The sequence below is a fragment of the Myripristis murdjan genome, chromosome 9, assembly GCF_902150065.1.
Source record: "Myripristis murdjan chromosome 9, fMyrMur1.1, whole genome shotgun sequence".
Taxonomy (NCBI): Eukaryota; Metazoa; Chordata; class Actinopteri; order Holocentriformes; family Holocentridae; genus Myripristis; species Myripristis murdjan.
In genome coordinates, this window is record NC_043988.1 from 15684137 (window position 1) to 15705150 (window position 21014).

General features: G+C 41.1%; 1 long non-coding RNA gene across 1 annotated transcript; it reads right to left on the reverse strand.

Annotated features, from left to right (window-relative positions):
- Positions 1 to 159: 159 nt before the first annotated feature.
- Positions 160 to 21004, reverse strand: LOC115365657 (uncharacterized). Its single transcript, XR_003928777.1, has 3 exons — positions 20820 to 21004; positions 20242 to 20307; positions 160 to 546 (listed from the first exon to the last, which is right to left on the reverse strand). It is a non-coding gene; the product is annotated as an uncharacterized LOC115365657 (long non-coding RNA).
- Between the last annotated feature and the right edge of the window lie 10 nt (positions 21005 to 21014).

Genomic DNA, 21014 nt, shown 5'->3' on the forward strand with positions numbered 1-21014 from the left:
TGTGCTGATAGTAACAACTTAAAGATCACTTTCCTTTACAGCCAAAGTTAGTTCAACTACAATTAGATGTACTTAATGAGTAAAAATGATGATAGAAAAAAAAAATAGCTGTATTGAATAACATTTTAGAAGAAAGAGAACAAAGTAAAATGTGTGGCTTATTTATTTACATTGATAATATTCCTTTGGGATAACCTCAAAGAATTTACAGATGTGAGGGAATACAGTGAATCTTTAATGCATAAAAACAAAATGGCTGCCAATCGTCAAAACAGATGCATGCTGCACCAAGGAGAGAGAAATGGCACAGATCCTTTCTTTGCACACACAGGAGACCGTTTCTCCCCCAAGATCTCTGCTGATTCTATGCTGTGCTCGCCACAGGAGCTGGGGCTGCTGTTGCTGGTGGTGGTGGTGGTGGTGGGGGGTATTCTCCACCACTATCTCTCAAAGCTAGCGAGTGTGCTCTCCTCTCAGATCAACAAAGCTCCAGTCACACATTACTGTACACGTCGATTCCACTGGAAACCTCAGACTCCTGAAAACCTGTCAGAGACCCAAAGATATGAGCAGGCTACCATTAAAAAAGGATGACCTTATTAGAAGTAGGAAAAGCGGGTTATATTTTTTTTTTCTGGCATGTAGACAGAGAAAAAGGTGATAATGGCAGGATGATATGTTTTATTTATTCATTTTGCTGATGTCTATTTATTATTCAATAGCTCACTGTGTTGGCTTCAAATAACGTCCTAGGACTACAAGAGGCAAAATGTAAATGCACAGCTACTTAGTGTGGCAAGGAGTAAGGAAGAAGGAATCTGTGTTAATAATATTGCAAGATCATGCTCTGGTATAAATAAACATATAGTATATTTACATAATGTAAATAAATATTGTAGAGCCATAAATGAATTACAGTCAGAATGTTTGTAGAGCAGAGCTTTGTAAAATGCTTTGTCTCTGGTTTAATGCTTGATGATTTGATGGAATGCAAACAAGGAAAACAAATTACCATCTGTGCAATTTACAGTATCATGTTCTAGTTTTCTTATCTGAGTGATGCAAACAGTAGCGATCTGGGACTCTCATTAACTATTTTGATTAAGTTCTCAGTTCAGCTCATGTTTCCTTCAAGTGTTTACCTTCTGTATTGTTAATATTCTGACTTGCAATGCAAATATTGTATCCTATGAACTCTCAACTCAGTGGACATGGAGAGATAGTAATCATTAAAATTCAATTCCACACATGCTGTTTTTTTTTTTTATTTATTTCATTTAGTTTACAAAATGTTGATATTAATTTAAAATATATGAAGCTTAATCTGATAACAGCATAAATGTAACATTATCAATTGGTTCAGTAAAGTCTAATCCTTATCCTTGCTTCTCAGAGTCGCCATTATTGTAGATTTATCATCGCATATCTTCAAGACCTTGGCAGTTTTTCCACAATCCTGCACTGGTTTCTACACCTGGCCTGCTCAGATACATCATACATCATCATGTAACTGCCTAACACATCCTCACATTAGTTATTATTAAATTCACAGAGACAGAAATCCATAGCCTCTATGTATAATAATCATCTTGATACTCATCCACACAAACTCACAACCTGATGAAGCCTGTATGTGCACTCATTCGCACACACATGCTCTCGCGCGCACACATACACACACACATAAAGACACGCAGACAAAGCCTTTTGTGCTGTTTTCCACACCAGCACTTCTCCGGGGGCCAATACTGTGCTCCAGAGCCCTTTAGAGGGGCAGCAAGCCGGAAAATGACCCCATGCTGTCCCCGCTCGGCTCGGCCCCGCCTGGTTACGCCCGTTTCCCAGGGACCCGCTGAGGGGCCAATGCCCCTAGGCCTCCCTCTCACGCCACACTACCTCCCAGGGCCAAACGTTAAAGGAGGCTCCTCACCATGGACAATGGAGTCCGGGAAACGTGGGAAAGAAATGTCACAAGGCTCTCTGACACCCAAAGGTTCGACCCCTTGACCCCCAGGGCTGGTCCCACTGGGCCTCTTTATGTAAACACAGGTTGTCCAAACAAAAGCAAACCCTGTGTTAATCAGATTCATAACCCATGTGAGGAGATGTATAGAAGCTGAGGTGTGCAAGCTATAGGTATGGACTGGTGATCATTTATCCAATATACTGTGACAGAGAATTGTATTACCGGTCCCCACAAAACACTAAATTTAAGAAAACATATATACAAGATATATCGGATACTGAATCTCTTATATTTGACATTAATGGCATTTTTTCCTCTAACTAAAACTGTAGCTTGATAGAGTTTATATCATTTGAGCCAATTAATTCAGTGGTTTTACAGATAACTGTGGCAAGACTCAATAGTCTTTAATGGAGTTGTTAACAAAGGCCGAGGACAAAGGCTGGACAAGCGTCTGCTGTTTGAAATCCCCATCTCCTTGTAAACAGCCCAGGTCATTTAACCTCTGACCTGGCCGTGGCCCCTCTGAATCAGTCCATTGCCCTGTGCATATGGGAGATGCAGGTCAAATGAGGATATGGTCAGCCACGCCAGGCTCAGTGGGTGGACACAAGTGAGGCAGGCTGTTTATTGAGGACTTAGTCTGGGTGGCAGGGGGGCAATTTGTTGGAGGGTGTGGGCTGGGTAAATGAGGGGGAACTGAAGTGTGGTGGGGGCAACACCCAAAACTTATAGGGTGTTTAACCAGCGCATGAAGAAACTGATGGACACGAAGCAACACTTAACCCCTTAAACTCCTTGACCTTGACTGTTCTTACTGAGATAAAATATGTGATTGGTCAAAGTCATGCTTTGGTTAATTTCTTACAGTAGCCAGGTTATCTCAGACTTTTTTCATGGTCTATATTGAATCATATGATAACGTAAAATATTGGACATTTGTAGGACACTAATATTCAGATTTGCCCTTAAAAATGGGCAAACGTGTCTGATTGTGTCTGTGCTCTCCTTGATAAGATCAGTATATTATATTAAATATGTATTAAAAATGTCATTGTAATGGCATAAAAAATGTTTATTCATTAGAATTTCCATTAGCCATGCAACTAGTCCAGTAATTACCTTTAAGTGAGCATCATTACCACTAGAACCAGTACTTTAATTCTCAATGAACTATAGGCCTTCAGTTAGTTTTCGAGGTGCATGGGAGAGATAATTATAGTGATGGGCAGAGTGGCAGCTGGCCATCCTATTGACAAACAATGGGCTTAATCTGTTTGCTCACGGCCCTTGACAAGGTCCCACTGGTGACCTCATCTGTACAAGAGCACATGTGCAGGTCACTGTGGCTGCTGCAGGTCAAAGGTCGTGAACCATCCAGCAAGACCTCGTTCCCAGGAGACTCACTCTGATGGACTGCAGTGCTAGTTAGTGGACATCATTAAGGACTTAAGCCTGGACAAGTGAAAGAGCTGTGACCTTAGACATCACTGATGAGCTGCTAAATTTACCTTGGTCATATATAACTTTAGGCAGACTTGAGTGAGAATAATGCAAATTTACATACTGACAATCATTAGCAATTCCAACAGAAAATGCTTAAGAGGTTATAGGATCTTGAATACGTGGCTCTTCCATACATTTCTGACGCCTGTGCAATAACACCAGTTGACTATGTCCACTGTCAGTGTGTTAGTAATAAATACACAGTTTTCAAAAGACAGACCTTGATGTACCGCAGTGCTGTGGGCAAACACCTTGAGTCTTAATGCAGATGATGAATAAGACCTCATAATGACTATTCGTCGCAATCGCCAGTCCAACAGCTACTTGCGTAAAACATTATCATGATAGAAAGGATTGTAGCGGAAAGAGGAGGGAAAAATATGCATAGAGAGTCATTAACAATGCAGAACTGCAAGTTGGAAATGATAATTAACTCTCTAGATGGGGTCTTTAGAGGGATGGTCTTTGAGGACTGCATTTTCCAGCGTTGATCTCAAGGTTAACTATTCTGCATGGAAATAGGGGGCCAGAGGTACAGTATTGCCTGACCACAAGCTACATCCAGGATTAGCATGTTAATATGTGTTTTGTGCCGATATGAGCATTTGTATGGTGGTTTTTGTATGAATTAACAAGCACTTGGTTGAGTCCATGATTCAAGTTCTGTTATCCATCCATGCAGGCAAAAACATCACTACACCCTTTTGCATAATGGCTTACTTACTGTCCTCCTGCACCCTCACCCATTCTCACACCTCTTCATCTTCCTTTCCCTACTCATCCTCCTCATCATCGTCATCATCACCATCACCATGACCACATACAAAACTGAAATCTACATGCCCTGCCCCATTTATATGACAGTGTAGATGAGATGCTGCGTTTGTCCCATGTCTCCTTGTAACCCCCACGATCATAAATCTGCCTCCATGGCCTGTGATCGTTTATAAGCACTTTACATGAAGATCACTCTCACAAACAACGCCCTTCAGCCGGTAATGAAAGCCAAGCATCAAAGTTGAAGATCAATGTCAGGTTATGAGATTCGTGACAGGGCTCGCTTGTACGTATATGACCCTGGACACGAAAAAGATCTCCTAGTGATCTAGCTAGAGAACAATACAAAATATGGTGAAATCCATTATGATCGTGACATTTTGCGCCATCGGTGAGCAAGACTGCATGAACACCATGTTTAACTGAACTTGAAACATGTAAACTCATATGTCCATCAATCAAGATAAAAGGTTTGAGGCATTTCATGCCAAAGGATGTCCACTGTCCAAATCAGACACAGACCTTTTTTTTTTTTTTTTTTTTCCCAGTCAGTAGTACTCAAAAAGCTACAACTTCATGGAATATACCTTTAGCTATGAGCTCACAAGAACTTGGCTTAAAACATACACAACACACACACAAACACACACACACACACACACACACACACACACACATAGTATATATACACATAAAGAGAAAGAGAAAGAGAGAGAGAGAGAGAGAGAGAGAGAGAGAGGAATAAATCAAGAAATACCGTTATTGCAAATGATCATTCACGTCTACTACTACTAGAAATAACTGAAATGATAATAAAGTTGTTTGTTTTTTTTATAATTTACATTTATCATGTAGCCTACTTCCATTTTTCAAAACAAACTACAGAATCTACAGATCTCGAGCAGAGATGTGGATCCGCAGCCTAAAATTGATAAATCTCTTTGACGGCACAGGCCAATTGAAATAAACCGATTCCCCAGCTTGGGACATGCTTTCAGCCAGTAGCTGAGGTCAAAGGTTAAATGACTGGGGTCAGGGAGTCTTGAACCTCTGTCTAGGGACCTCTCAGATCAATGAAAGGGTGTCAAACATGTGTAGTCATAATAGGGGATTGATTAGTGGAGGGACAAGTGTCAGATGGAGTGATTGGCCTCTGGTCTGTGTTCATGAGGACAGTTATACATGTTTTATAAGATATAGAAACAAGACGTGTTAACAAAGATGCAATATTTAAAATTATATTGACCTGCTGTTTCTTATCAAAATTTTAATAAATGCGCACAGATTCACCAGTTTACATATACAATAATTTATCACCAAGGAGACAAAGTATGTTACAGCAAAATGCTGTATAAATTAATTAAATAAATTATAAATACAGTTTAATACATGAATTCCTGTTTTCCTACTTCTTCTGCCTCCTGCAAACCTGGGCTGACTGGTGTTGGCCTGCTGCTGTGGCCAGACTTGGCCCTGGCTGTGCCCAGGCAGGTACCAGCTCAGATCAGCTGCCCACTCTCTGGCCTGGGCCAGAGATTAAAACACATCTTCCTGTTGCCCACTTTTATCTATGGCCAACTCTCCAGCCAAGCATGCCCTATTCCTTCTCACCCCAGCCTCCTTATCCTCTTTCTCCTGCCTCTGCTTTCTCTCTCATGGAGGGGACCAAGAGTGGCATGCAGGGACAAACCTGAGACCTTGGAATAAAAAAAAAAAAAAAAAAAAAAAAAAAAAAAGGAAAAAAAACAGGGGAAGGACATTGAAGGTTGGGGATGGTGAGGAAGAAAGGAGGCAAGGAGAAAAAGAGAAACGCACATTGTACTTTTCAAATGGATGGGAAATGATTCGCTGGGATTTGCTGACAATTATACGGTGGGGTTTAATCAATTCGGACCATTCACAGCGTGGAGAGGGCTGATCCCCAAGTACAAAGGCCCAGACCGTGGGAGGGCGGTACCTGAGAAAGCGCCGGCCTGGTGTAAGTAGCATGGGGCAACACTCCCCTCCCCACACATTGCACCGGAGCATATGGCCCCTCTCTGAACTTATTAGCTGGCGGATTAAGGCCAATCGCAGAGACCCAAGGGCCAGTGGCTGCCTCCATCTCACCCTCCCTCACCCCTCCTCACCCCTAGGAACGGGGTTGACTGACAAGGGGCATTGTGTTGGGCACCTAGATTGCCACACCCCTCACTTACCCTGTCACGCGGTGCAGTTTGATGAGGTTATTTGGTAGAGAGAGCAGCCTCTGACCATTAACCTTGAAGTCATGGAACATACTGGACTCTCAGGAATTACAGCCTTGGGTTATATCTCAACACCTCACTTCAAAAATTTCTAAATCATAATATTTCGTAAAATAATTTTACCCTTTTCCCTTGACCACTATGGTAATACTACCTGAGAATTAGCCTGGTGGTCTGCAATGGAGTGGATTAAAAGCACCTGAATGTGAACACACAGATTAGCCCTGTAGTTATGAAGTCTAATTAGCATCTCATTGCAACTCGACATGTGAGCTCAACATGAGTGCAGACACACTGAGAGAAAAGGCCCCATTGGCCAGGGGTTGATTATAGGTCCATTATGCATCACAGTACTTAGTGACGGGCTGAGAGTAGGAATTAAGAGCTTGATGGCTACTGCGAGGGGACCTGGGTTGAAGTACGGGGGTGTTAGCACTCAACAGGGTCTTGGGTCTATGGGAGGCCGAGAGGGGAGTCATACTGTAGTCTTTGGCCTTCCTGAGTATTCATGGAGAGAGATTTGACAAGAGAGGAGCCCCCTATTTAAGCCCTCATTTGATCTGGAAAGTGGCAGGTGATCCTCTGGTTCTTTTTGTGTCAGACTGCAGGGGTTCGTCGACCCCACGTGACCTGTCTTACCTGGTGCCCGTCAGGACACCTCATTTAGACGGGAAAGAGAAGCTAATTCAGTCCTGAGTATCCACCCATCAGCGGAGCTCCACCTGGCCTCACAGGGAGCGGGGTCTGTAGGTCAGCTCCGCACTGCGACACTGGGGATGCTCAAGGCCTACTTTGCTAATCCCCTCACATCTGGAAGGTGTTGGAGGACCCAGAGGTCAGAGAAGGAGCTGAGAAGGCCATCTTCCTGGTTCTTTTAGACAGGATTAGAGACGCAGCAGGGGTGGGTCTTCAGGAGCGAGGCCTCACGCTTGGAGGCCACAAAGACACTACAGAGGCATTTCTGAGAAGAGCAGCAGGCTGGCATGAGCGCAGCTTTGCCGTCCCTCTTGAGACCATCGATGACCTATGACCCCGCGGATACAGCGCTCATCAACAACCTTCGCAAGAACGACAGTTATGAGTTTATTGAAGAGCTCCGTACCGCTATTGTCTTTTGTCGGATACCTTTCCTGTTTTTTATGGTTCCCTCCAAGTGAGTGCTTATTTGTTTGTTTGCTTTCAAGACGGAGGGCTCGTTAGACGAGAGCTGAGCAGTTGATCTTTAATGAGAGGGGAATTCCTCCCCCCTCCCCCTTCACACGGCAGGACGGCTTTCTATACGTTTTCTTGAAACACTCCCCCCTTGCTAGCTTTCATGTACGTCTCGTCACTCTGAGGTGAGTGACTGCTCCTCAGAGAGACAGTGTCTTTGGGAGCCACTGATTAATGCTCTTTGAGGATTGGGGGGAGCAACAGCACCTCTCCTTCTTTACATACAAAGCAAAAGACCCTGTTTTTTTCCTAAACAAACAGTGATGCTGCAGAGAAAATGTTGAGAGGAGAAATACAAAACTGGCACTTCATATTCATAGATATAAATGGCCATCCTAATAGTCGAGTATTTTTTTCTCCCCAGATCTCCAGATCCACCCACCCAGGCCCAATCAATGCTTCTGCACTTTGCATCTCAGCATTCCTGACACTCTTTCACCTCTGAAAACACCCTGATTCCTCATCAAAAGATTTTCTCTCAACACAATTAGCTACAGTATCAGCTGGGGGTACTATTTCAAGAGCAAATACAGCTAGAGCTAAACAAACATGCAAGTGGAAATGAATATAGATATTGAATGGAACCAAGAAAACAAACCACCCAACAAAGGACATTTAAACATAATTGCTTTTAAAACAAACCTTTTAACTCAACTTTACCTAAATGTTCACGCTCTTGCTTTCATTGTATACCAGTAAAAATAGTAGCATTATAATAGCATTTGATAATCGGAGCGATAGACTCTGGAATGGCATGAATACAAGGGCAACTGTTAAACATTTCAGATAATCCCCATGCTGAACCTTTAGGTTCGTTTGGCTGCAATTGTGTCCATTATCAACTGAATAAGCAGATCTAGCTGGCAGAGATCCATTTCTCTCTACACTCTGATGCCTCTATCTCTGTCTGAGCCCACTCAAATCATGTTAGCCAGTCAAATCAGGTTAGCAACTCTTTAGCGTCAACTGCACTTTTAATTCAGAGCATCACTTCATCGACACCAGACGTGTTGGCATGCCAGCGCTTGAGTTGTCAGTGCCTCTGCACTGATCCACATCCGCCGGGGTCAAACAGATCAGGATATTGAGCCAGTGTGTGTGTGTGTGTGTGTGTGTGTGTGTGTGTGTAGGCACGTGGGGTGGGGTTGGGCTATAAGTCGTGGATATTTTAGGACTGGACGAGAGGAGTTACTGACAATCTGGCAGTCCTTCACAATGACATGTGTGTTTGATGGTCCATACAGCCCGTTGTCTGCCTCTGTGACCCATTGCTGTCACCAAGGGTCGAGTGTGTGACAACGTGCTGCTGTTTGTGCTGCTGAAGACCACGTTTTGTTAAGGGTGGGTTGGTGGGGGTGAGGACTGGGATGGGTTTTGGAACAAGGACTGGGTGGAGGACAGGGGTTTTGTCAAAGCTGCCTGTCTCTAAATAAGTCTCTAATTTTCTGTTTCTGCATGGGTACCCAAAAAACACATTCCATTGCTGTTGCAATATAACTACAAGTATATCAGTGAAGTAAAATCTACTAATTTATGTTATCAGATAAACCCATGTTTTGTATCATGTCATCAGAGAAACAGGTCAAGCAACCGATTTTTTTCTGAAAACAAAAAACCAAAACAAAACAAAACAAAAAAAAAAAACTGTAGCCTAAGCCAATTTTTTTTTTATTGTATGAAATATAAACTAAATCAAATATTTCTAATCATATTTCTTTGGACAATCAAGAGGAGCCTGGCCCAAAATTATTATCCATAAGTTACTAGTCAGGTGTACTTTATAATTCCTGTGGTCATTCATTTCTGACCTCCTGTAAATCCACCCGATAGTAAGACATGTAGACAGACAGACAAACACTCTGGCATCAGTGGGTTGAACGCAGAACACAAGTAGTATACAGAGACAGAATTTCATGGCTTTCCACTTTGACAGCTGTATGGCAGACATTGTTAGAGTCTGACTACAAACCAGGCAGGATTTATCCACAGACCTCTGCTCTTATCCCACTTGCCGCCTGCCTGGTAATGTCCATTTCTATAGGCGAAAAGGTGCTACGGAGCAAGAAATGTACAATGAGCAAATGAAAGAGAGATAGGCCTCCTGTCAGAAGTTGTTTTTTTTTCTCTTTTCAGTTGCCCGAGGCCACCATCGCCTCAAGTAAGGACTTAAGAAAGAGTCTGAGACCAATTTGGAAAAAAAAAATAAAAAAAGAGAAAAATTGTGGGGTTTAGACTATTCACAGGGACCACAAAGACTTTAACCTGCAAGACCTCAAATAGATAAATAAATAAAAACTATAACTACACTCACAGGCATACTGTACTGTGTGTGTGTGCTCTATGCCACTGCTGAAGATGTGAGGTAGCCATGTTATTATGTGATCTCTACAAAACCTTGAATGATTCCACTGCCTTGCAGATTTTACTCACATTTAAATCATATTTTACTAATGTTTTCCTCCCTGCACCATTTCCCTGATTTTAAAGTGACAGTTTGAGGCACGTTACACACATGGAACAATTATGCTCTTGAAAGTAACTGAGCCCGCAGGTCTGACTCATACACATGCAGGGAGGTGGAGTCAGGTGGTCTGATTGTCTGAGGCTAATAACAGCAGAGTGGGAGGAAAAGGAGCACAGAGGAGAAGTTACAGAGTCAAAGAGGCTATAAGGCTTACTGTGGGTGTAGGCGGATGTCTGGGCCTAAACGTACGTGTGTGTGTGTGTGTTGTGTGTGAGGGCGCAGAGTAAGTGTAGGTGTAGCGCCGTGTGCTAACCCTGTTCTGATAAATGTGTGGGATGTAAGAATCATTCTTGAGCCCCAGAGCCATTCTGCCAAGGACCTCACTGTAGCCTGAGGGCCTACTGAGGCTCTACCTGTCTGTGTCTCTCTTTCACTTCTCTGCTATTCAAACATTTCAATATTGTCTGAATAAAAAGACTTCTCTCTCTCTCTCTCTCTCTCTCTCTCTCTCTCTCTCTCTCTCTTTCTCTCTCTCTCTTTTTGTTTCCAAGAATGCAAATGATTTTTCCCCTTATTTCCACTGCTCAGAACATAATATAGTTTCACCAAATTGTTTTGGAAATGAGAATCATTTAAAATATTAATAAATAAATAAATTAGGAAACAAATCCATTTTTTTCAATGCCACTTAACATTTATGTGGCCCCTATAATTTGTCTTGTTTAATCACAGGCAAAATGTAATTCTTAAAATAAAATACCACACTTAAACAATAATACTTGCTACGCAACTATGAAAACACACCACAACAATCATGTAAGTATTCCAAAACCATTTTGAGAAGACCTTTCATATGCATTATTTCCATTATTTTTCTGACAAGCCTGTCGCTATAGGTGGGACACATTAAGCCAAATGCACGATGCCCTCCTCTGTTGACACTGTGAATTAGCTGCTTCGTTACAGTACAGAAAGAGGCCACATGAGAAACAATCACACTGCAGCAACACTGTAATAACTCTCTCATGCATCAACACAAACAGGCATTACAAAAAAAAAAAAAAAATGCATCAAATATAGATGACACAAACGCTTTGTAAATGTAATTTTTGCATTTGAACTGATGAGTGGTGCAATATACAGAGCTTGAATCAAATAAAGATAGTGCGAAAAGGAAGGTAGGGATGCAGATTGAGGGTGTGATGGAGCTGAGCAGCAGACAGAATAAGGTGGTTTTGATCAGGAGTTTCTCTGGGATAATTGTCAGGATCTGCTGTTTGGAAGATGACTGACAAAAGAAAAAATCCGACAGTGGAATTTGTTGAGGAAACATGAAAATGTGTCAAACATCCGTCAAACAAAGAAATGCAATATTTATGGATTCTTGAAGAATCTTTCTCTCTAGACACACACAAACGCGTGCGTGCACATACACACACACACACACACACACACACACTCATATTGTGAAAGTCTTCCCACTGTCTTCTCTACCCACAAATCATTTCCCATGTCGTCATGCATCTCGCTAATGTTCTCTCATAAAAGGATTAACATGCAAAAAAGGCTGTTTACATAACAATGACAAGAGTGTTTAAAAATCCCCACTTCAAAACATGATTATGATAACCATGGGAAAGTTTCCACAGATCTCAAGCATATGTGGAAGAAGATCCTTATTCTGTTACTAATCGCAACACCCCCCATCCCCCAAAAAAAAAAAAAAAAAAAAAAAAAAATTCTCACACTAATGGCACTGCAGATAAAAAGACTGAAAAGAGAGTATAGTACAATTCAGTGGCCATCTGAATCAGAGCTATGAAATAAGACTCAGAGTCAAAGGAATTTTACACACAGGCTTCCTAGTTCGCTCCACTTCAGTCTTGTATTTCAGAACATTTGTTAATTCTCAGTGACTCATTTGCAGCTCCTCCATTTTTTTCTCTTTGTTGTCAGTAAATGTCAAAGTGTATAAAAAAACGGATATGTCTAGGGAAAAAAAAAGGGAGGAAAATAAAAATCACTGGCTGGCTGTATGTTGACACACAAGTGCATGTAATATATTTAATGTATAATTAATAATGCAACATAATATGGTTCTATTAAAAAGCTCATTAATTTAGGCAGTGGTCATCAACAGCTCAGCAGCGTGATTCCTGCTGATTCAGTTCTTTGGAAAATACATTACAGCATAAACACATAGCAAACACACATGCATGCATACACACGGCGCTTTCATGAACAAAGCTCATAGAAATGCATTTATTTCACTCATTTGAAAGAATCAAAAAATAGACGGAAAGAAAGAAAGAAAGAAAGAGAGAGAGAAAGAAAGAAAGAAAGAAAGAAGGTATTTTTTTTTCAAGGACCCCCTTGATTAATTAGAGCTATCCGTCTGAAGACCTCCTGGCATGGGTAGACAACCCCCTCCCTCACCTCTCTCTCTTTCTACTCTCTCTCTCTTTTTCTCTCTCTCTCTCACACACATACACACACACCTACGCTCACACTAAGAAAACAAAACCCCACTAATCATTTGAAGCCCATGCTTTGTAGGAGGGGCCCGGTTATTATCAGGCCTCAGCAGTGGAGGTTTTTGTTGGTTTTAGTTTTGCACCCTCAATCAATCGCTAACAGGAAGAGCTTTAATCAGGGTCTTAATGTGGCTGTACAAGAGGTGGGCCGGCCCATTGTGCGGCTCTGAAAGGCCGATCGGAGGGGAGTCCTCTCGCGTTTCTTTACATTCACCTGCTGGGCCCTATTGGGTCTCTTTCAGAAAGAAAAGGACAAGGAAAATGAATAAAGAACACAGGCAAAGTGTGGGTCCGCTCAACCAGCCTATGGGTTAATCAAGGGGCTACTTGTCATCTCCACAGAGCCTCACAGTTCTGGCTGTTTGTACGACTATTAAAGCTTCCCCTTCTCTTTCCCATGGCAATTCAGACCTACTGAGGGCCTGGGACAGGACGAACAACAGCAGGCCATAACACAACCATGAGCTAATGATATGCTGCTCTAAATTGGACGTATGAAGCAGGGGGTGAAGTTGCGAAAGAAAGGAGCAGGGAGACAGAGAGAGGAGACTTGGAGTAAAAGAACGAGAAAAAAAGAGCATTTTGAGAACAAGAATATAACCAAAAAGACCAAAGCAAAGCCAAAATCAATCCCAAAACTTAAGCAAAAATTTCAAATTGTTACTAAGGGAATGTATTAATTGCTAAGAGTTTTTTTTTTTTTTTTTTTTTACAATACAATTATTAGTTACATGCAAACATGAAGTGAAAGTCTAGGCCTTCTAAAACTGCAGTTATAGAGGCTCTATGAGAGCAAGTCATGAAGACAGTGCAGGACCCCCCCCCCCCCCCCCCCCCCCCCCCCACACACACACACACACACACACACACACACACACACACACACACTGGACATCCAGATTATCAGGGGTGTTTGTTTATTGTTGGTTTTGAAATTTCTTTGCATTTAGCCTCTTTGTGAATATTACTTCATTACAACTTTCATATGCATATGTTTTAATAAGATTGAAATAAATAAATGCAAATGGCTACCACAGCAGAGAAAAACCTGCATGTTCAAAACACTTCTTAAAACAATGAATGGACACCTGACTTGCACAGGTCAAGTCAGAGCCAGAATGGACCACTTTGATCCGACTCGGCTAAGAGCCCAAACTACCCCTCACGATGAAACCCAAAGTATTTCTCACAGATTTTTGAGAACAACTTTATCATGAAATTGTAATTTTCAAATGAGTCGTGAGAACAAATTCACTCAACAACTTCAAAGCCTATTAAATGATGTTCTTGCCCCATCTAGTGAAAAGAAACGGTAATACACACCAGAGGGAAAAAAATGCTCTCTCTCTCTCTCTCTGTCTCTCTCTCTCTCTCTGTGTGTGTGTGTGTGTGTGTGTGTGTGTGCGTGTGTGAATTCTTAAGCTACCCTAAAAATAAGGTTTTATCTAAAGTCTTTTCTTGAAACAGAATATAGAAAGAAAATTGACAAAATGTTGATACGTTGGCATGAGCAGCACATTTGGAAATTAAGTTAAAAGAAAAAAAAAATACTGAAGAGTACAAACAGATTTTAAAATATCAATTAACTGTTGTGTTTCTCTTTAACGGTTCCTATGCAAAGACCACAAGAGGGCAACATTTAATCAGGGCGTTATAGGTGAATCTATCAGAGCATAGAGAATATAATTTGCAAACTTATTGCAAAAATGCAGCTTTATGTTCTTTATAAAGCAGGTTGTGCATTGACTAAACTAGACAAGAACTAGAATTGCCGCAAAATAAAGACTGAAAACTAATTTGTTCTTTAATTATCAGTAGGATTTTTTTTTTCACAGAAATGGAGTTATAGTATTAATATTATAATTATCATGTATTACCTTTAACCCTTTATTTAAAAATTCAGTGCATTTCAGAACTACTCAAATGCATTAACTGGATGCATTTCACACTAAAATTATTTATATTCACAAATACTTTGTGTTGTGTAAAAAATAGTAGCACATCATACAATAATTACAGTTATCACCATTAATAGTGAAATCATTTTAGCTCCTTCCATTTATTTGATGCAATGGGTTATTTGTTCCTGCATGTTTAACTTAGCAAAGGTTCAAATCAACATTTTATATCAACATTTTTTTTTTCCTGGAAAAAGTTCAAGCTTACATTGTATGACATTTCCAAGATAAAATGCATGCAATTTGTGAGGCACAAAGAGTGCTTTGAAATTATGCGTGTACTTTAAACGTCAGATTTGTCAGAGGGAATGTAGACTGGTGACTAATGGCTAATCCACATGACAGGGCTTTTTGTTGAAGTCCACAGGAAGTCCACAGGAAGCCTTCAGTGCTCTCCAGCAGGGATTGATGCACTTATAAGAATGCTCTCTAACAAAAGGGGATGGCAGCAATTAGGAAAACAAAAAAGGGAGGGTGCCAGTGATTATAGCGGGAGCACTTCAACAACCAACACCCAGCTTTCACATTGTCAATCAGGGGAGCCGAGACGAATGTCAGAATATTACAGCTGTTAGTGGTTAATATTTGAGGAGTATCTTACAATAAAGGGTTTGTGATTATACTTCAAGAGAATATGCAGAAAAACATACATTCATTTCAAAATCTATTTGTACATGATTATCGTATTGCAACTGATGTTGTTTTCCACACAAGAAATGTGAGAGTGGAAAATATTTTGGCATTTTCCCTTCGCCTGTCATACAGCTTTATTTGCTGGAATAAATGACAGAATGAAAATATATGAGGATAAAATTGAACAATGATCAATTTGTAATTACTCTAATTTAAGGATGTTATATATATAGCCTATATATATGTATGTGTATATATATATATATATATATATATATATATATATATATACGTGTGTATATGTGTGTACACACACACACACACACACACACACACACACACAGATACACACATACACACACATATATATATATATATATATATATATATATATATATATATATATATATATATATATATGATGTATACTTTCTTACTTTGCAAACATGTAACACTTTGAGAAGGCCAGCAATTCACCTCACACAGTAGCCTAAATCTAGAAATTACCTAATTTCTGCTCTTCTTCAGGTACAGCCTGGCAGCCTCCTTTGAATTTTATGCAGAAAGCTGATTATTAAATCTCAGAGGGTTTTTTGTTTGAAAAAAAAAAAAGAAAAAAGAAAAAGAAAAGAAAAAAAAAAAGCTTCTGGCTGCTGGGCAACATGCCTTGATCAAACAGGCCGTCCCTCCCCCATCTGGAAGCTCACAGTGCTTAATCTGTATCCAAACATCTATTTTGTAATTAGATTAAGATGCATAAACCCCGCCCTGAAAATACTCACTTTGACACACACACACACACACACACACACTCACACACACACACACACAATATAAATAGTTCCTTGGCCTCACTGAGCTATACACACAGCTCAAAGGGCTAAAACACTTTTTTTTTTCCTATCACTGTTCAAGTTCTAAGATTATTACTCAGTAAACATGCAGCCCTCACAGTTTATTTTAAGCATCGTCAGGTAAAACTCAAACATTGATATTTAGTGAAGTATAATATTAATGAGATCAGATTTTTTGTGTACAATAAAAATAAATATTTATACTTCTTATAGGTATCTTCAGTTCAATTGCACATGCCACTTTTAGCCTTTATAAAATGAAAAATTGACTTAATATGATTTTTCAGTAAACACTTTTACAAAAGCATTCTACAATAGCACTTGCTTGATCTTGCATGGTTTATAATAAACATATTTATAAATATTGGGATGCTCAGTACAAACATACACACACATACACATCAGCATTGTGCGCATGTGCCATGCATTACTCATCGAGCGGCGGACATGAACCCATGTCACCAAAATGGCCAGGCTATTCAGGAAGCTGGGGGCACTGCGCACTGATATGAAGGGTCATTTGGAGGACTTTGTTGGGGCCGTGTACTCTGAAGGATTGGGTTTTCACTATAATGGCTGCACTTTCAGATCTCTGTCTATCCTTCTTTCCAATTCTGAGGAGAAAGGTGCCATGAATGACAGAGCACAGCGTGTGTTTTCACTTCTCCGTCTAACTACATGCCGAGAGTGATTTCAACTCTGACAACTATTTACCATTGAACGAGAGTTACTTTGTTTTCCAAATGAAGCATTTCCATCTAAACTCACTGCAAAAAAAGACAGCAACATCTCTACACTGTTTGTATTTTGCATTGCATCAAGGTAAAACTTAAAATGGGTCATCAAATTTCATCCAATTCGCACTGGTTCTACTGTGGAGAAGTTGTATGCATATAGCAAACCAAGGACAGTTGGATTTGGCATAAAGAGCATGCCATTTTTGCTCACCCTAGAGCTATGACTTTGATTGAATCCTGAATTGAGTTGAAATGTCACAAATCCTGCCAATATGTTAGAAATGAAAATTGGCCTTGGGGTTTTAAGGTTCCCATTAAGGATGTGCTTAACACGCTCTGTGAAGTGTGGTTGGAGTGTGTCAAAAATATAGCAATTCTGCTTCTGTGTGCACTCAAGAAAACATCCCTAACATTCGCTAATGTTGGGCACGTCCCTCTTGCCAAGACCCTCTTGGTGTGACGGGAGACGACCCGAAATCCAAGCCTGGATGAGTCTGACGCAACAGTGAGGCCAAGGGGCAGCGGGGTCCAAATTGCACCAGGCAAGGCGAGGCAAACACCAGAGCCATGTGATTACCGTTTGAGAGAGTTACTTGAAAAAAAAAAAAAAAAAAAATAGGGACATCTATCATTTTCCGGGGGAACATGACGCAGTTCCAGATGTTTTTCCAATCACCTTGTGACATTAATAATCGGAAATGGAAATTCAAAGACTGAAGAAGACGATGATGATCAGAATTAAACCTTCAAAAAATAGGAGGTCAAGATCAAACCCTGCATCACCAACTTCATTTGTATCAGATTGTGTCAAATTATAGAAAATGATAACCTTTTTCTGTATCTTGCCCTATAACACAATAGAAACAAAAAAATCTCTGCATCATCAAACTGCTAATGCCTGTTCTGCCTGTCTCGAGTCTTTGGGAGGCGAATGCACTGATTTGATATTGCCATTTTCCTTTCTGTCTAGCCCTCATCTTTCAGGTAGCTGTATTCTCACGGAAAGCAGAAAAGGACTCTCCTTGCTGCTTAGTATTCACATCACGTAAAGTGGGTCTGTGTTCCTCATTTAGTTCTATACTGTACAGCTGGGGAGCTGTCCGGTGCACGGCGGCAGTATGCAAATGAGGCTGGATTTGAATGGAGATGAAGGTAGACACAAAGCTCAATTAGAGCGAGAGCTGGTGGGGGAGCGCTGAGTGTCTGGAGGGGAGGGGAGTGTGAGTGTGTGTGTGTGTGTTGGGGGCGGGGGGCCTTGGCTGTTTAATGCCAACCTGAGGAAACCAATGTACGGACACATTCAAACACAAAGGCATACACAGTCATGAATACGCTTAAATAGCCGGACACATTGCCAATTTTTTCAGACAGGCAGCCTGATCTCTGCAGGGCTCAGACAGGCTCAGCTCTGTGAAGGGTTTCAGTCACACCAATCACACAACCAACGTCTCATCAGTCGTATCGTCAAAACAAAGGGTGTTTTGGAATCACTGAGGCGCAGGTGCCCCTCCTCTGCCGTTTAATCTGGAAGGGGAAGCTATCCCACATGCAAGGAAAAAAAAAAGAAAGAAATATTACAGGGGATGGCGGCCATTTTGTTCTCGGGTGTTGGTTGATGCCCAGCAGCAGCACATATCACCTGACCCAGCGCCTGCAGAAGTGTCCTTGGAAGAGTCTCTGACATCAGCACTGCCACCCCTGGTCACCATGGCAACCACAGTGCAATAGGGGGTGGGGCATTTTTTTTTTTTTTTTACGGGATAGAGGGCAGAATAATTAATATTCATATACAGGGAATTTGAATCAGGATTTAATTGCATTTGTTGGTGTGTGAAGTCAAAATGGATTGACTGCTGCAACGCGGCATACAAAAAAAAAGAAAAAGAAAAAAGGAGGAATATCCGTAAATGGAAAGGAGATTAAGCGAGCTCATTGGTCAGCAAAATAATTTGCATAGTTTTCAAGGTTGTCTCCAAATTATTTCCTTGTACAAGAAAGCCACGTCTTAGATGAGATGGTGGGGAGGTGGAGATTATCCTCCTCCTCCTCCTCTTCCTCCTCATATCACAAATAGTTCACTAAGCTGTGTACAGCCGAGGTGATGCTGCCTCACACAGCATCAATCCATCAGCACACAGGCAAATTTCAGTCCTCTTGACTTTGTGTCCACGGATTGCAATTATTTGACCGTGTCTGTGAAGGTTTTCATATGCGGCTGAAGTATACCGACTTCATCATGCTGAGGAGAACAGACAAGAACACAGACTTGATTTCGGCTGGAAGAGACTAACTTGATCAGGGAGGCACAAAGATCATTCAGCTGATTTGGTAATGCCGCAAAATTGCTCAAGTTTGATTTCCCATAAAACACTACCTGTCAGAATACATAGGCACAACCTTTAGTCACATAGACACATATGCATTACTAACATTTCCTCTGTAAAAATGATGTCTCTCTCTCTCTTTCTCTCTGTCTCTCCCTTCTCTCTCTCTCACACACACATGCATACACACACATTTTCCTTGCTGTCACATCAGCAGCAGTATCAGTATCACCAAGTGAATCACACCAGAGAGGGTGGTGTCTTCATAATAAGACACTCAGTATGAATCAAATCCAACTATTTCTCCAATGTGGACACGGTTAAAATTCAGCATTCAAAACGAGATTAAAAAAACAAACAAAACAAAACAAAAAAAAAAAAAAAACAAAGCTGCACAGACTAACACTGAGTATGAGCTATGTAGCCTAACCCCAAAAAAGGAAAGAAAAATAGAGAAACTTCAACATGCCAACCACATGTCAATTGTGCATTTTTTTTTTTTTTTTTTTTTTAACAATGGACCTATCAAATGCAACGCGCTTTAAAAACGTGTAGGTAAAATCAGCCTTCCTCCACGTTACTGCGAGTTACGCCAAACAGCAGAAGAAAAGGCTTTCGGATAGATTGACATGACACACAGGCTACAGGCGAACACATAGGCTACAGACACGCACGCATGCGCGCGCACACGCACAAACACACGCACACGTACACATACACATGCACTCACGCACGCACGCAAGCATTACACGCGCTATCAATACACTCGAGTGCGCGCACACGCGGGCGCACATACAGTAAACGTTGCATTGCTCTCATCAATAATGCATCGGCACTTCATGTTTATGCAATTTACAGGGCAAGACCGAGCGATGGATACTGCAGATACAGGCTAAAGCTCCTTCACGTTGAACGTATAGCGCTACAAGCCCATCACAGAAACAGCTCAAACGCAAAAGTTAAAAAATATGTTCCGTCAGTAGAGAAAGAGATCAAGATTAAAAAAAAAAAAAAAGTCCCCGGCACATACCTGTTATATCATTACTTCTTTGATTCTGGTTTATGCAGGCTTGAAGGGCTTCATGATAACACCGCACTAAGGAAATAAAACTGTAGCTGTGGTGATATGCAAATTAACGGCTCCCGCTGAATGCAAGGGCATTTATTATTCATAAATTACTCATGTTTATGCAAATTAGGGTATACGGAAACGCTGGTGGGGGTTGGGTGGCTCTGTCTAAACATACAGTGTGGTTCAATTGCTGTTATGTGTTCTTCCATCTCAACAGCAAAATGACAGTGTTTTGCCCACTATGAGCATTTGATCAACGTGATCCTGCACCAGTATAACCATGAACCTTCAGGGGCAATTAACTAGGGGCGGGACCAGCAAACTGTGGGCTACAAATTGGAGGAAATCAGACAACATGCTAACATGGCGCTAGCTTGATTAGTATGGAAAGCTAAACCTTAAAACAAAAACCTTTCTTCTTACAGTATAGTGGCGAGCCAAGGCCAGCGTGGGCACACTTCCAACTGGGATAACCTTTTGCTGTGTTTTGAAGTGGAGGTCAACGAGGGGCTTCAAACTGCAACATATTAGCTTACCTGTCCTTCCTCTCTGAGAGCTTGTTTTTCCTGGTAATGGACGCAAAGACACACAGGAGCTGGGTTTGTGCTTCAAAAAGGGACTAAACCGTGTGTGAACTGAGAGCTCAGGCTTTCTCTGGTGTGTTTCTGTGTGTGCAAGAAACTAAGAGCAAGTCGATCCAATTCTCTCTGGCTCTCTCTCAAATTCAAATT